Here is a 17,291-nt window from a genome sequence, read left to right on the forward strand (position 1 = left end):
ATGGAATGTTCTGAATATGTCTGTGAAGTCCATTTGGTCCAGTGTGTCATTTAAAGTCTTTATTTCCTTGTTGATCTTTTGCTTAGATGATCTGTCCATTTCAGTGAAGGGGGTGTTAAAGTCCCCCACTATTATTGTATTGTTGTCAATGTGTTTCTTTGCTTTTGTTATAATTGCCTTATATAATTGGCTGCTCCCATGTTAGGGGCATAGATATTTACAGTTGTTAGATCTTCTTGTGGGACAGACCCTTTAAGTAGCATATAGTGTCCTTCCTCATCTCTTAATACAGTCTTTGGTTTAAAATCTAATTTGTCTGATATAAGGATTGCCTCCCCAGCTGTCTTTTGGTGTCCATTAGCATGGTAAATGGTTTTCCACCCCCTCACTTTCAATCTGGGGGTGTCTTTGGGTCTAAAATGAGTCTCTTGCAGACAGCATATCGATGGGTCTTGTTTTTTAATCCAATCCAATAGCTTGTGTCTTTTGATTGGGACATTTAGCCCATTTACATTCAGGGTGACTATTGAAAGATATGAATTTAGTGCCATTGTATTGCCTGTAAGGTGACTGTTACTGTATATTGTCTGTGTTCCTTTCTGGTCTATGTTGCTTTTAGGCTCTGTCTTTGCTTAGAGGACCCCTTTCAATATTTCTTGTAGGGCTGTTTTTGTGTTTGCAAATTCCTTTAGTTTTTGTTTTTCCTGGAAGCTTTTTATCTCTCCTATTTTCAATGACAGCCTAGCTGGATATAGTATTCTTGGGTGCATATTTTTCTCATTTAGTGCTCTGAATATATCATGCCAGTCCTTTCTGGCCTGCCAGGTCTCTGTGGATAGGTCTGTTGCCAATCTAATGTTTCTACCATTGTAGGTTACAGATCTCTTCTCCCGAGCTGCTTTCAGGATTTTCTCTTTGTCTCTGAGACTCGTAAGTTTTACTATTAGATGTCGGGGTGTTGACCTATTTTTATTGATTTTGAGAGGGGTTCTCTGTGCTTCCTGGATTTTGATGCCTGTTTCCTTCCCCAAATTAGGGAAGTTCTCTGCTATAATTTGCTCCCATATACCTTCTGCCCCTCTCTCTCTTTCTTCTTCTTCTGGGATCCCAATTATTCTAATGTTGTTTCGTCTTATGGTATCGCTTATCTCTCGAATTCTGCCCTTGTGATCCAGTAGTTGTTTATCTCTCTTTTTCTCAGCTTCTTTATTTTCCATCATTTGGTGTTCTATATCCCTAATTCTCTCTTCTGCCTCATTTATCCTAGCAGTTAGTGCTCCCATTTTTTATTGCACCTCATTAATAGCCTTTTTGATTTCAACTTGGTTAGATTTTAGTTCTTTTAGTTGTCCAGAAAGGGTTTCTCTAATAACTTCCATGCTTTTTTCAAGCCCAGCTAGTATCTTTAAAGTGATGATTCTGAACTCTAGATCCGACATCGTACTAATGTCCGTATTGATTAGGTCCCTGGCAGTTGGTACTACCTCTTGTTCTTTTTTTGAGGTGATTTTTTCCATCTTGTCATTTGTCCAGAGGAGAATAGATTAATGAGAGAACAAAATGCTAAAAGGGTAACAACAGGGCGCCTGTGTGGCTCAGTTGGTTAAGCAACTGCCTTCGGCTCAGGTCATGATCTTGGAGTCCTGGGATTGAGTCCCACATCAGGCTCCCTGCTCAGCAGGGAGTCTGCTTCTCCCTCTGACCCTCCTCCGTCTCATGCTCTCTGTCTCTCATTCTCTCTCTCGCAAATAAATAAAATCTTAAAAAAAAAAAATTAAAAAAATAAAAGGGTAACAACGTCCCCAGAAAATATACTCTAAACAATTCAGAAAAGACCTGAAGCCGGGGGAAAAGAAAGGGAAAAAAAGAAAAAAGAAAGAGAAAAAAAAAGAAAAAGAAAAGATAAAAACAAAACCAGAACAAAACAAAAAAACCAGAATATGATGAAATATGATCAGGCTGGTGCGTAGATCAGTGCCACACACTAGATTTTGGGTGTATTTTGGTCTGTTAGAAGAAAGTGCCTCCCAAAATTTTAAAGAAAAACTTATATATGTACAAAAATAAGGGTTGATATGATGAAGGGATGGAATATGAGTGTAAAGATGAAAATTATAAAACATTTTATAAAAGGAATTGATAAGTTGTTTGAAGGGGCGCCTGGGTGTCTCAGTTGGTTAAGCGACTGCCTTCGGCTCAGGTCATGATCCTGGGGTCCTGGGATCGAGCCCCACATCGGGCTCCCTGCTCAGCCGGAAGCCTTCTTCTCCCTCTCCCACTCCCCCTACTTGTGTTCCCCCTCACGCTGTCTCTCTCTCTCTCTGTCAATTAAATAAATAAATAAAATCTTTAAAAAAAAAATAGAAGTTGTTTGAAAAAAGAAAGAAGAGGATTAAAAAAAAAAAAAGGGAGAGAATATGATCAGGCAGGAGAGTAGAACAAAACCATACACTAGAGATTTAGGGTATATTTTGATCTGTTAGAAGAAACTATCTCAAATTTTTAAAGAGAGAACAACTGATATATATATGCCAAAAATAAGGGTAACTACTATGAAGGGATAGAATATGACTCTAAAAATGAAAAATAAAAATGTTTTTTTAAAAAGGGATTGATAAGATGTTGTTTGAAAAAGGGAAAAAGAAAAATTCAAAAAAAAAAACCAGTTAAAAAAAATTAACTTTGAAAGGCTAAAGAATCATGGTAAAAAAGCCATGGATTCTATGTGCATTATTTCCCCAGCGCTGGAGTTCTGCCGTTCTCATTGATTGGTAAACTTGCTCTTGGCTGGCTGTTCTTGCTGATCTTCTAGGGGAGAGGCCTGTTGCCGTGGTTCCCAATATCTTTGCTGGAGGCGGAATTGGCCTGCCCTTGCTGGTCCAGGCTAAGTAATCTGCTCGGGTTTGCTCTCGGGAGCTTTTGTTCCAAGCTTTCCGTACAGCTTTGGAGGACGAGAGTGAAAATGGCGGCCTCCCAATCTCCACCCCAGAGGAGCCGAGAACGCGGGACCCTGCTCCTCAGTGAGCCCCCAGAGAAAAGCAGTCAGTCACTCCCGTCTCCCCGGTCTGCGGCCGCACTCTGTGCTCACCTGGCCTGTGACCGAGCGTTTCTATCTCTGGCACCCGACTCAGTGTGGAGTCTCCAAACCCAGCAGATCCCTGCGGTGCACTCCCGCGCCGCTCCTCCCGGGGGAGGATGGGGAGTCTCCCCGGATCTGCCGCTCTTGGGTCCCTGCTGGAGGAGCAGTGGCCCGACTGTGCCCTGGATCACGGTTTATGACAACCCCAAGCTGAAAGCCTGCTCCTCGGCTCCGTCTCTGCAGCTGGCTTCCCTACTCTGATACCTGGGAGCTCTGCCGCACTCAGGCACCCCCGGTCTTTCTGTGACCCCGAGGGTCCTGAGACCACACTGTCCCATGAGGGTTCCACCCCCCGCTTGGCCACTGGAGCAAAGTCCCTCAGTGGAGCCGACTTCTAAAAGTTCCGATTTTGTGCTCCACGGCTCTATCTCTTGCCAGAAGCGGCCGACAGAGGCCCCTCCCCCGCCATCTATCCTCCCGAATATCGCCTCGGATTCACTTCTCCGCACGTCCTACCTTCCAGAAAGTGGTCGCTTTTCTGTTCAGAGAGTTGTTGCTATTCTTTTCTTTGATCTCCTGTTGAGTTCGTAGGTGTTCAGAATGTTTTGATCCCTATCCAGCTGAATTCCTGGGACCAGACGAAATCCAGGTCTCCTACTCCTCCACCATCTTGCTCCGCCCCCTATATGCATTGTTTTTTAAAGACTGCATACAAACTTGTGAAGTGCTTATTGCTGAGGAAGTAGGTATGTCTGCATCTGTCAGGTTTGAATGTCGGGTGAAGGAGATGGGCAGAAGCTAGGAAGATTTAAACTTTTCATTTTTTTATCTTTCTGTAAAATTTGAAGTTTCTTACCAAGGATATTATCTGTTTATTTCATGCTGATTATGGTTACGTGGATGGTGGGGTGGGGCTGGGGAGGAGTCTACCCTGGGCTATCTCAAAAATAAGATCATGGTTTAAAAAAATAAAGGAAAGGAAAATTAGCACAACTAATTGAGGACACTTGTTTAACATGGGTGACAGTAGTAAAATTATTTTTTTAGTTAATATCTGCTTGAAGTATCTATCAAGCTTTAATTGTTTGAAACCCTCAGGCAATTCATTTTTCTGAATAGCTGTGTTTCCCAAATGATTAAGTACTCATCCTTTTTAAGCAACAATACTTTTTTTTTTAATTTAAAAAACTTTATTTTTTAAAATTTATTTTTTAAAAACAATTTTTTAAAATTGAAATTTTTAAAATTAATTACATTAATTTCAGATGTACAACATAGAGATCTGACAAGTTTATGTTATGCTGTGCTCACCATAAGTGTAGCTACCATCTATCACTATACAATGCTATAGCAATACCATTGATTATGTTCCTTATGCTGTACCTTTCAACCCCATGACTTATTCTATAACTGGAGGACTGTATCTCCCACTCCCCTTTACCCATTTTTCCTACCCTTCATCCCCCTCCCCTCCGGAAACCATCTGTTCTCTGTATCTATGGGTCTGTTTCTGTTCCTTTGTTTTTTTAGATCCCACTCATACATGAAGTCATATAGTATTAGTTTTTCTCTACCTGATTTATTTCACTTAGGATAATACCCTCTAGGTCCATCTATGTTGTTGCAAATGGCAAGAACTCATTCTTTTTTATGACTAACATTCCATTGTATATATGTATATATGTATGTGTATATATATATATATATATATATATACCATCTCTTTATCCATTCATCTATTGATGGACACTGGGTTGCTTCCATATCTTGGCTATAATAAATAACACTGCAGTAGGAGCACCTGAGTGGCTCAGTCAAGTGTCTGCCTTAGGATCAGGTCATGATTCTGGGGTCCTGGGATTGAGCCCCAGTTGGGCTCCGTGCTCATAGGGGAGTCTGCTTCTCCCTCTCCCTCTGCTCCTCCCCCCCCGCTCCTGTGCACGTTCTCCCCCCCCCCAAATAAATAAAATAACACTGCAATAAACATAGGGATGCATATATTTTTTTGAATTAGTGTTTTTGTTTTCTTGGGGTAAATGCCCAGTAGTGGAATTACTGGATTATATGGTATTTTTATTTTTAATTTTCTGAGGAACTTCCATACTGTTTTCCACAGTGTCTGCACCAATTTATTCCCACTGACAATGTACTGGGGGGGGGGGGGTGCCCTTTACTCCACATCCTTGCCAACAATTGTTATTTCTTACCTTTTTGACTCTAACCATTCTGATAGGTGCAGGTGATATTTCATTGTGGTTTTGATTTGTAATTCTCTGATGATGAGTGATGTTGAGCATCTTTTTCATGTGGCTCTTAGCCATCTGTATGTCTTCTTTGGAAAAATGTCTGTTTGGGTCCTCTGCCCATGTTTTAATTGGATTGTTTGGGGTTTTTTGGTGTTAAGTTGTGTAAGGTCTTTACATTTTTTGGATATTAACTCCTTATCAGATATATCATTTGTAAATGTCTTCTCCTTTTAGTGGGTTGTCTTTTCATTTTGTTGATGGTTTCCTTCTTGTGCAAGAGCTTTTTATTTTGGTGTAGTCCCAGTGGTTTATTTTTCCTTTTGTTTCCCTTGCCTGAAGAGACATATCTAGAAAAATGTTTAAGCAACAATATTTCCAAAATATGTCACATTCTTAAATAGTGTGTAGAACATAACCATTTTTTTATAACTCCACAGTTATTATCATAAACTCAAGTTGTACTGCATTGCTTGTTCCTACACTGGCCCCAAGAATGATGTGGTTTGTCTCTTTTCCAACACTTTATAAATTTATCTGCCACTTGTCAATTTCATCAGCTCACCAAAAATGAACTTTCTTGAATCCGTTCTACTTTCTGATGTGTAAGATTAGAATTCAGATTAGAAGGTTTCTAGGACTAGTGTGTAAGGTAGGAAAGAGGAGTGAGGTTCTGGGGAAAAGACTCTTACTTTGCAGTAAAATGCATGGGTTTTACAGGTTCCCTTAACAAATCTCCTTTGAGTTTCTTGTGCTAGGCTTCCAATTCTCTGCTTTTAGTTGTCGGTCTACTGGGCTGTGGGCACTGGGACATCTGTTGGCTGCTGGGAGACTTTGGATTATTCCCTGGTTCTTAGCAGTATTCCTTTGGATTATTCCCTGGTTCTTAGAAGTATTCCACATTGTTGGTATGGAGAATTCCAGAAGTGGCAGTGTATGTGAAAGTTTATATTTATAAAACAAAGAGTGTTGCTTTATAGAAAATTTTTGCAGGATTTGTTGAGATGGAAGCCACTCCTAGACATCAAGTATGTGATATGACCATAAAAAGTGACACAAGTGTGTAACTCATGAGATATCTATATGTGCTTTTCAAACTCTTTTAGTACCATTTTATCTATTAGGTGGAAACAGTTACAGTACGGCGTGTACTGAAGACATGTACAGTTTTTATACTACACATCTGGCCCTTAAGTAAGGATGAGGTAAAAGTATTTTACCATGGATTGGATTCTGTGCAGGAAAGAAGTTAAGATTAATAGATATTTGGGGAAAAGAAGGATATTTGGCACAGTGATTATTATTTTATTCCTTCATAAGTTATTATTTTATCCTCTGGCCTAAGAAGAAATGTTTTGAGCTTGGGGGGGGGTTGTGAAATTTATCTTCAGAAAACTTACCATAAGTGGGCCTGCCCCTCCAGAAAGTGGTATAATTTAGTTCTCTGCCTGGATACTTGACAGGTATTTATCTTGATGATTTAAAAACAATTTAAAAATAATGGAAGGTAAGTGGGCACTGGTAAGTTGTTAAGAAATAAGTAAATAATGCTTTGGACTTGTAGTGGTTTTAAAATCTATCCACAGATTGTGCAATATGTTCCTTTCTAAGTGGAGGAGCTTAATTCCCCTCCCTTTGAGCACGGGCTGAATTTAGTGATTCCCTTCCAATAAGTAAAATGCGGAAGAGACGGTGTGTCACTTTCTGAGAGAAGGTGATGAAAAGCATTGCTTCCACCTTGCTCGGTCCGGGATCACTCATTCTGGAAACGCCAGCGGCCATAGTGTGAGGGCCTTCAAGCAGCACTGTGGAGAGGACATAGAGGTGAGGAAGGGCCAGCAGCCATGTGAGGGAGCCATATTGGAAGCAGGTCCTCCAATCCGTCTAACTCACATGACCACAGTCCTGGCTGACACCTTGATGCAGCCTCCTGAGAGACCCGGAGCCAGAACCACACAGCTGAGCCACTCCCAAACTTCCAAAGCACAGAAAATGAGATAATAAATGTTTGTTATTTAAGCTACTGTCTTTGGAGTCATTTCTTAATGTAGCAATAGATAACTAACAATACTGTCTGAGAAAAGTTGGGTTCCCCAGGTATTACAAGTTGTTGTTACTTTAAGGATAGAACATAGCTTGCTTATTTCAAATTATGTAAAGTCAGCATAAGCTACCGATACTACATTTGTTCTCAGGGAAACCTGGAACTGTGATGCTCTTACCTTGAGGTTTGAATCCATGGTCTCTCTAAATAGAACGAACCTCCATTTCCAAGGAATACTAGGATCAGTTTTCTGGAAGCCCAACTGGGGCTAGTCCAAAATGAAACCAGAGAATTTGAGACGATTCTGACCATGATGATTCAATGAGTTAAAAAGTACATGTGGCTTCCTCACTCCCTTCCCTTCTGCCTTAACTGTTGAGTTGCTGACAACTTATTACCGGTATGGACTGTTGACACTGTGCACTTAACTGCCAGCCTGTCAGATGAGCACGATGCTGTCGAAGTAGTTAAAGGCTTTTTTAAAGCTAGACTTGATCTTGTCTTGCTAGCCATTGCTAAAACCAGGTAAAACTAAAGTGCTTGCACTTTCAAAGTGGCACGTGTAGTCCGGACATTCTCCAGACTCCTTGCACAAGAATCTCATGCATGTGCTCAGGATGCCATCGCTAGCTCTGTCAGTGCCGGGCCTGGGAGTCAGGTGGTCTGGGTTTAGTCCTGGCCCTGCTGGTTCCTAACACTTGGGTAAACTCCCTCTCTCTGACCTCAGGGTTTTCATCTGTGAAATTACAGTTTTGGTACTCAGTGAGTCTCAAAGGAGACCCCTGGCCTGCCTTCAAGTTCCTGAGGGTTTTTTTCTTTTTTTTTTTTTTTTAACAAATAATATTTTTTTATTAACATATAATGTATTATTTGTTTCAGGTGTACAGGTCTGTGATTCATCAGTCTTACACAATTCACAGCGCTCACCATAGCACACACCCTCCCCAATGTCCATCACCCAGCCACCCCATCCCTCCCACCCCCCACCACTCCAGCAACCCTCAGTTTGTCTCCTGAGATTGTCTCTTATGGTTTGTCTCTCTCTCTGGTTTTGTTTCATTTTTCCCTCCCTTCCCCTATGATCCTCTGTCTTGTTTCTCAAATTCCTCATATCAGTGAGATCATATGATACTGGTCTTTCTCTGATTGACTAATTTCACTTAGCATAATACCCTCTAGTTCCATCCATGTCATTGCAAATGGCAAGATTTCATTCCTTTTGATGGCTGCATAATATTCCATTGTATATATATACCACTTCTTCTTTATCCATTCATCTGTCGATGGACATCTTGGCTCTTTCCATAGTTTGGCTATTGTGGACATTGCTGCTATAAACATCAGGGTGCAGGTGCCCCTTCGGATCCCTACATTTGTACCTTTGGGGTAAATACCCAGTAGTGCAATTGCTGGGTCATAGGGTAGCTCTATTTTCAACTTTTTGAGGAACCTCCATACTGTTTTCCGGAGAGGCTACACCAGCTTGCATTCCCACCAACAGTGTAGGAGGGTTTCCCTGAGGGGCTTTTTCAAACAGAACATTTCTACCTTCTTCCTGTTGGTTGGAAACCATAGCCATAGGGAGCTTCTGTCACTGAGGGGACTGTGGGACACCCCTTCATCATGTCATGGTGGGAAGATGGCAGTGAGCCACTGGGCGGGATGATCTCAGAAGCATTAAGCCCGGTACTAGGAGGTGGGTCCCAAGACAAGTGGATAGGATTGCCCTCCTATCTCCACAATCCCCTCTTTTCCTTCCTTCTTTCCTTCCCTCCCTCCCTCACTCCTTTCCTCCTTCCTTCTTTGTTTCTTTGTTTCTTTCTTCCTTTTTTTTGAAATCCTTTACAATATTGATTTATTTTATCCGGCTATTTTCTAACTATTTAAATTCCAGTTAGTTAACATACAGTGTAATATTAGTTTCAGGTATACAATACTGTGATTCAACACTTCCATATAACACCTGGTGCTCATCACAAGTGCCCTCCTTAATCCCCATCACCTATTTCACCCATCCCCCCACCCACCTCCCTTCTGGTAACCATCAGATTGTTCTCTATAGTTAAGAGTCTGTTTCTTGGTTTGCCTCTCTCTTTCTCTTTTCCCCCCTTTGCTATTTCTCAGACTCCATGTTGATGTTTGGGGACTTCTTTTCCCTTCAAAGCTGTTTTGGATTTCATTTGGATTTCATTTCATTTGGATTTCATTGGTAAGGTGGGCACAGTGTGATTTACCTTAGGTCTCCTAGTCTTAGAAGTGGTCCAGATGCATCATTGCTGTCAGTCCCTGGGCCCCAAAGGAGGGCTCCGCAGCCTTACATATTCAGCCTGGACTGCCTTTTACATTTTCCATGGAACATGCCATTTTTTCACAGTCACAAAACATGTAGCATTTCGCAAGTGTTCCTGAATCTTGCAGAAAGTTCCCAGTTATTTGTCCAGGTGACAAGGTTCTGGTTACCAGTCAGATTAGAAGAGGCAGTGCTCTGGGAGACCAAGCGCAGGAATAGATATGAAGTACTTTGTGATCTCTAAGTCAGAACGCCTGCATCATTTCTTGAGAAGCCAATCAAACTTCTCAACAAAGGCAGCTTCGTTTAACCTGTACCAAAGGGTCATATGTTGGTAAAGCCCTTTCTCTAAAGTGCATTCTTGCCAGGCAATATGCCAAGCCTTTGATGTGCATTCTCAGTCATTTCATCCTCACAGCTCCTTATGAGGTAGATGCTAGTACGATTGTCCCTATTTTTCGGAGGAGGAAACAGTCTCAGGGAGACTGCTCTCCAGAGTCACATAAATGGCAGAGCCAATATGTGACTTCAATCTCATAGGTGACAAACCTAGTGCGATTAACAATTTCATTATGCCGCCTTCTCTGGGAGGGCAAAGCCTTCTAAGGGCTACCATTCTTTCCCTCTTTCTAAGTATTTAAATTCCAGTTAGTTAACATACAGTGTAATATTAGTTTCAGGTGTACAACATAGTGATTCAACCTGTCACAACCACTGTATGCTCCAAACAGCAAATTGGAACCAGGCAGGCGATTCCATCCACTGTCTCCAAAACATGCTCAGCCCTGTGCTTGAATCTGTTGCTTCAGAGCTGCCTGCCCTCAGAACTCTTCTGTGTCCCTCCCACTCTACACTCAGCCATCCTTTAAACTGAGCTTGGGGTGCCTGAGTGGCTCAGTCGGTTAGGGGTCTGCCTTTGGCTTTAGGTCATGATTCCGGGGTCCCAGGATCAGCAGGGAGTCTGCTTCTCCCTCTGCCCCCCACCCCACTCGTGCTCTCTCTCTCTCAAATAACTAAAATCTTTTAAAAATTAAAAATAAATCCAGCTCAAGTTCATCTTGCTTTCTTGTCCCAGACTATCTTGAATTTTTCTCTCTCCTTTAGCACTTTTTTTTTTTAAAGATTTTATTTATTTATTTGACGTAGAGAGAGACAGCAAGAGAGGGAACACAAGCAGGGGGAGTGGGAAAGGGAGAAGCAGGCTTCCCGCTGAGCTGGGAGCCCGATGCAGGGCTCCATCCCAGGACCTTGAGATCATTACTTGAGCCGAAGGCAGTCGCTTAACCAACTGAGCCACCCAGGTGCCCCATCTCCTTTAGCACTTTATATGTTATTTCCCATCCTTGAGTTCTGCCTCTTCAGCTAAATATTCAGTTCTTTGAAGTATTGGCATTGCTGTAACCAGGGTTTCATATGCCTCAGGGAACTCCCAGATGGAGTCACTGCCAAGCAGACAATGGGATTCTATGAGCACAGCAAACAGCAGGAGACTGGAAAGACCAGGAGTCCAGTTGCATTGGGCATATTCAGCTGCAAATCCTAAGAATCAGCCACTTGTTTGGACTTCAAGGCTAGACTCTTATTCTGGTGGAATCTGGGTATCAAACAAAGCAGTTAGATACGGATAACAGGACAGGAACACAATTGCTGGGACTGGGAAACAGGGAAGAGTTTGGTCCTAGAGAATAAGACTAGAACTATGACAGGAGGTCAAAGCAGGGCGTACAGCAGTGTTGATGGGGCATTATGCTGGAATGGTAGGTCTCAAGTCCAGGCAAGATGTCCAGCTGTCCTTAGATTCCAGACTTCCAGACTTAATGACCCAATAACTCTTTTATCAAGGAGTGCTTTGTAAGACCTTGAACCTGTTTGAGGAAACATTAGCCTAGATAATGCTAGGCATTGTATAGGCTTGTTGAATTGAATAGTTGTGGGAAAACCTACATTCAATTGTCAGAATCTACTCACCTGAAAAATTGTTCATGAACTTTTGAAGGGTAGTCCAGTGCAGTGGTTAGGAGCATGGAATCCGACAAGTTGTCCTGAATGTGTGGCCTTTGACAAGTTTCTTGACCCAGTTTCCTCTTCTGTTAAAGAGGGGAGATGATAAGGCTATCCTCCTGGGAAGGTAGCTGTGAAGATCAAATGAACTGATAATATATTCGGTTAGAACAGTGCTTGGCACATAATAAGCACGAAATGTTAGCTATTATTATTCTAGACAGAATGAATTTTAGAGATGTTTTCAAAAATAAATTATTGACTTCTGTTGTGATGCTAGCTTACCATTTGTCCTACATAAAATTCCCTCTTGCCCACACAAGAAGATTGATTAATAAACAGACACTGCTTTTAAAGTCACTATCTCTTTTTAAAAAGGAGTAAATTGAAAAAAAATAAAAATAAAAAAAAATAAAAAGGAGTAAATTGCACAACCTCAGACAGCTGTTCAGCCTCTATGGCAAAATTCAAATAGATCCCAGTTAAGTGAGATTTGTTCTAATGCTCTGTTAGGTGAAGACTGAATGTTTCTTTTTTAGAGGCACTTGACTTAGACATTATGTTCTGATTAATGAAATACAGGTTAGGATAACTTATTTCACACAAGGACACAATACCAAAAAAAATGTTTCTGTATCAAAACATAGGTACCAATGCTGGATGAAATTAATTGGGTGTCAAAAAAAAGAAAAGAAAAGAAAAGAAAAACTAAGAATTAAAATAAACCTCACAGCCTAAGGAATAATTCTATTCTTGCCACACATGAAAAGATTTTAAAGCATTTTTCTATTCTAGACTTTTCGTTTCTTGTCTGAGAGGCTAGATTAGAATTGTAAAACTTTTGAGCTATAAGACAACAGAGAAATCTCGTTTTACAGTTGAGGAAACTGAGTTCCCCCGAGGGATGGATTTGCCTGAGGTCTCTAGCTGGTCGAGGAGAGTCCAGGCTGAAAGGTAGGTGTTCCAGAGTCTTGTCTAGGGACCTGTGGCAGGCTGACGTCCTTCATGCAACCCCAGCACAGCTGAGGCCCAGCTGCAACACCTCCCCTACGCTGGACTTAGAGTCGTGAAGTGTGCCAAGTGAACATTTTCAAGGTCCGTTGCACCACTAGTACTCCATTTAAGGGCTTTCCGTATTGAGTTCTCTGCAAAACTTGGATACCCAGCGATGAGAAGGACCTAATCACCGCTCTCACAGAGCTCACCCCTGGGCTGACTGGAGACCACCACGAAGCTGACATAGTGTGGTTTTTTTGCAACCAACAGTATTTTGATTGAGACACTTGTGTGAAGGCGCTATACAAAATAGTGCGTGGCGATTCTCAGATAAGTAGGGCAAGGACCCTGCCTTCATTTTAGTGGTACAGGGTAACACAGGTGCTCCCCTATAGTGTGCGACAGACTCTGAGAAATGCCAGGAAAGAGGTCTGACTAAAGCACGTTGAGAGCTCAGAGGAGAGAGATGATGGGCAGCCTGTGTGGGGTGCGGTGGGGATGGTATCAGGGAAGACTCTGTTAATTTTGTTGTTTATTCCACCAAATCATCGGGCACCTACTAGGTCTCAGACATCGTGCCAGGTACTGAGATGTAATGATGAAGGAGTTGCAGCCTTTACGGGCCCTCAACTAGGGCAGAACAACACCAAAAATTACAGGATTTTTTTCAATTCTAAGTGCTGTTCGTTGTGAGTCGTATCCTAATTTTAGAAATGTTAAATTTTTGGAGGAATATGTATTTTAGAATTAATGAAATAAGATAGGAATAGATAACCTAGAGTGCTTTCTTTTTTTATTTTATTTTATTTTATTTTATTTTATTTTATTTTATTTTATTATTTATTTGACAGAGACAAAACGAGAGAGGGAACACAAGCAGGGGGAGTGGGAGAGGGAGAAGCAGGCTTCCCGCTGAGCAGGGAGCCCGACGCAGGGCTCGATCCCAGGACCCTGGGATCATGCCTTGAGCCGAAGGCAGACCCTTAAAGACTGAACCACACGGGTGCCCCCCCCCCCCCCCCCCAGAGTGCTTTCTATGGCCCAGACAGAGTAAGTGATTACACATACCAAGTTCTTGTCTCAAGGTTTACTTCAGCGGAACCCAAACTGATAATAGGGAGTTTGACCTTCATCCTGAAGGCAATGTAGAGTCATTGAAGAGTTTTAATAGAGGGAGTGATACATCATTTCTTTTTGAAAAAGATCACTCTGGATACAGTGTGAGGAATGCCAGAGGGGAGACAGAACATTTAGGTCCAGAGAGCTAAGAGTCCAGAGAGGTGGAGGCATCCCGAATGGAGGGACAGATGGTGATGAGGGTGAGTGTAGACTGAAATGTGAGGGTGAGAGATCTACGAGGTGGTAATCAGTAGGAACCCATGACTGATTGATTGGCTTGGAAGCTGGGGAGAGGATGGAGAATGCTGGATGAAATGGTCCAGGAAGAATGTATCCAGTGAGAAGTAAATACCACACAGACAGGGAACTTCCTTCCCATTGGAGCTGGCCATTAAAGACCAAGACTTTTTAGAAAACATTTTTCCTAATTACCCCCTACTGTCATTATAAATGTCGTATAGGTTTACTGTGGACATTTGGGGAAATAACAATTCTTAAAACCCTGAAATCCTATCAATCACCATTAAAATTTCAGTGTGTATCTCTCCAGTATTTTACTAACTACGAGCTACTTAGATAACAAAAATCAAATATGCTATATCATTTGGCATCCTGCCTTTTTCACATATCATACTGTGGGCATTTTCCTGTCAATCTTTAAAAAACGTAACTTTTTAATGACAATGTATCATGTGAGTAAGGGATTTCTGTTTTGTAGGGTTATATTTTTTCAATATTTTTCTCACTATAGACAACTATAAGATGAATAGCATAAATTACCAGGAGTGGAATTACTAGATTAAAATGCATGAACATATTTAGGGTTCTTGATAATTATTGTCAAGATGCACCCCTAGTAAAGTTGTATCAATATATATCTTCTATTAGCTGGGTAGAAGACAGCTCCAGAAAGGCAAAGATTTTGGTCTGTTTTGCACATTGTCATACTCTCAGCACCTAGAAAATACCTGGCTCCTAGTGGATATTCAACAATTACTGAATGTTTAAAAATTACAGATAAATGAAGAGTGAGTGAATGAATGTCTTACTGCACCCTCACTACACTATTTCAGTTATAATTATTTAATGGATCTTTGCCAATTTGGTAAGTGAATAATGATATATCATTGTTGTTTTCCATAATATTGCTTTGATCATCATTAAGTGTGAGATCATGTATTTTCCTGTGAAACGTAGTGGCTAGTTCTGGCATTTGATAAGATTCAAGTTCACATACACTTACTAGCTGTGTAATTTTTGAGTCTTGCAAAATGCTTCAGTAAGCCTGTTATCTCCTTTTAAAATGGAAATGATAATCATACCCCCCTTTATAGAATCACTGTGAGGAAGAATAATATAATGTATAATGCATAGTGCCTGCAAATATAATGCATAGCGCAAATAAATGTTGATCATGTTTTAAATTGTTTAATTGTCTTTTCATGTCCTTTCCCCACTTTTTTCTATTTCACAATTTATTTTAAACATTAAGGACCTTAACTCTCTGACATATTCATTCCATACATTTTCCCACACTTCTGTCATTTTGTATATGGTGGCTTTCTTAATGTACCAAAATTGTATTTTATTTCTACTCATATCTGTACAGATTTTCTTTTGTGATAACTTTCACTGCTTTGGTGCTTAAAAAATATTTCTTCATGCTGGGATGTTAAACATTTTTCTTGATTGTTTTATTTTTTTCTAGGTTATTTCTTAATGCTTCTGTATAAAATGGTTTACTCTATCTGTTATTTATTTTAATTAGGCTAGTCTAGCCTAGGGAGTAGTTACAAATAAACTCTGAAGTACCAGTGTCTTGCACAGCAAAAATTAATTTCTCATTCAGGACGAGTCTTTAGGAATGGGGGGAGAGGGCCTCCATCTAGTGCCTCAGCGATCCATGTTCCCTCCATCTTGTGCGATTTCATCCTGTGGTTTCTAAGGTTTTCTTGACAGGAAAAGGAGGGATGGAAGAAGCACACCAGCTTTTGATTGCCTCAGCCTACAGGTGACAAATATCACATCCACTCACGGTTCATTGGGCTAGTCACAATTGGTCTAGTCACTAAACTAGTCAGATGGGCCCAGCCTAGCCACCGGGGCAGCTGGGAAATTTAGGTGACCATGTGGAAAACGTACTGATGAGCACCAAATGTCTATGCTAGAGGGAGTGAGGGAATAACCTAATTTTTTTTCCCCCTAGTCAATTGTCCCAGCATCCCTTTTCTTTTAATTTAGAGATATTTATAAGTTAAATTTAAAGAATAAAATAACATTCCTATTCTCCAAACCCCACCTTAATAACTTAAGATTTTATCACATTTGTGTCCATTTTTTATAACAGTTTTATTTGCCATAAACTTTGCCCTTTTAAAGTGAATGATTCAGTGGTTTTTAGTGCTGTCACAGAGTCCTGCAACCATTATCAATATCTAATGTTCGAACATTTTTGTCGCCTCCAAAAGAAGCACTGAACCCATTACTAGTTGCTTCTAGACTCCCCCCTCTCCCAGGCCCTGGCAATAACTAATCTACTTTCTGTCTCTATGAATTTGCCTATTCTGGATATTTCTTGTAAATGGAATCACATAACATGTGACCATTTGTGACTGGCTTCTTTCACCTAGCATATGGCTTTTAATGTTCATCCACGTTGTTGCAAGTATCTATACTTCATTCCTCTTTGCTGTTGAATAATATTCCATAGTATGAATATACCACATTTTAAAAAATCCATTCAGAGTTGATGGACATTTGAGTTATTTCCACTTTTTGGCTATTAAGGATAATGCTGCTATGAACATTTGTGTATAAATATTTGTGTAAACATGTGTTTTCAGTTCTCTTCTGTATATACTAAGAGGTAGAATTTCTATGTCATATAGTAACTATGTTTTAACTTTTGAGAAACTACCAGACTGTTTTTCACACAGTGTGTTCTGATGTTGCTGGGTAGACTGTCTATACATATCTATTAGATCTAGTTGGTTAATAGTGCTGTTCAAGTCTTCTAGTCTCTTGTGATCTTCTGCCTAGGTATTCTATCCACTACTGAAAGTGGGTATTGAACAACTATTATTGTTGAATTTTCTGTTTCTTCCTTCAATTTTGTCAGTATTTGCTTCATGAACTTTGGGTTCCTATTGTTAGATACATATATGTTTATGATTGTTATGTTTTTCTGATAAATTGGCCCTTTTTCATTATAAAATATCCTTATTTGTCTCTAAAAACAATTCTTGTCTTAAAGTTTATTTTGTCTGATATTAGGATAGCTACTCTTGCTCTCTTTTGGTTCCTGTTTGCATGGCATATCTTCCGGCAATCTTTAATTTTAAACCCATTTCTGTCTTTGAATCTAATGTGTGTTTCTTGTAGACAACATATAGTTGGATTTTAGGAAATCCATTAAGTCCCACCGCAGAGACAATCACAGTTGACATCCATTTTCATGTGTGCTCTTGTAGAATTTTCTAATATATTACATATATAAATACATACTTCTCAGTTTTTATA

The sequence above is a fragment of the Phoca vitulina genome, unplaced genomic scaffold, assembly GCF_004348235.1.
Source record: "Phoca vitulina isolate PV1807 unplaced genomic scaffold, GSC_HSeal_1.0 scaffold22, whole genome shotgun sequence".
NCBI lineage: Eukaryota > Metazoa > Chordata > Mammalia > Carnivora > Phocidae > Phoca > Phoca vitulina.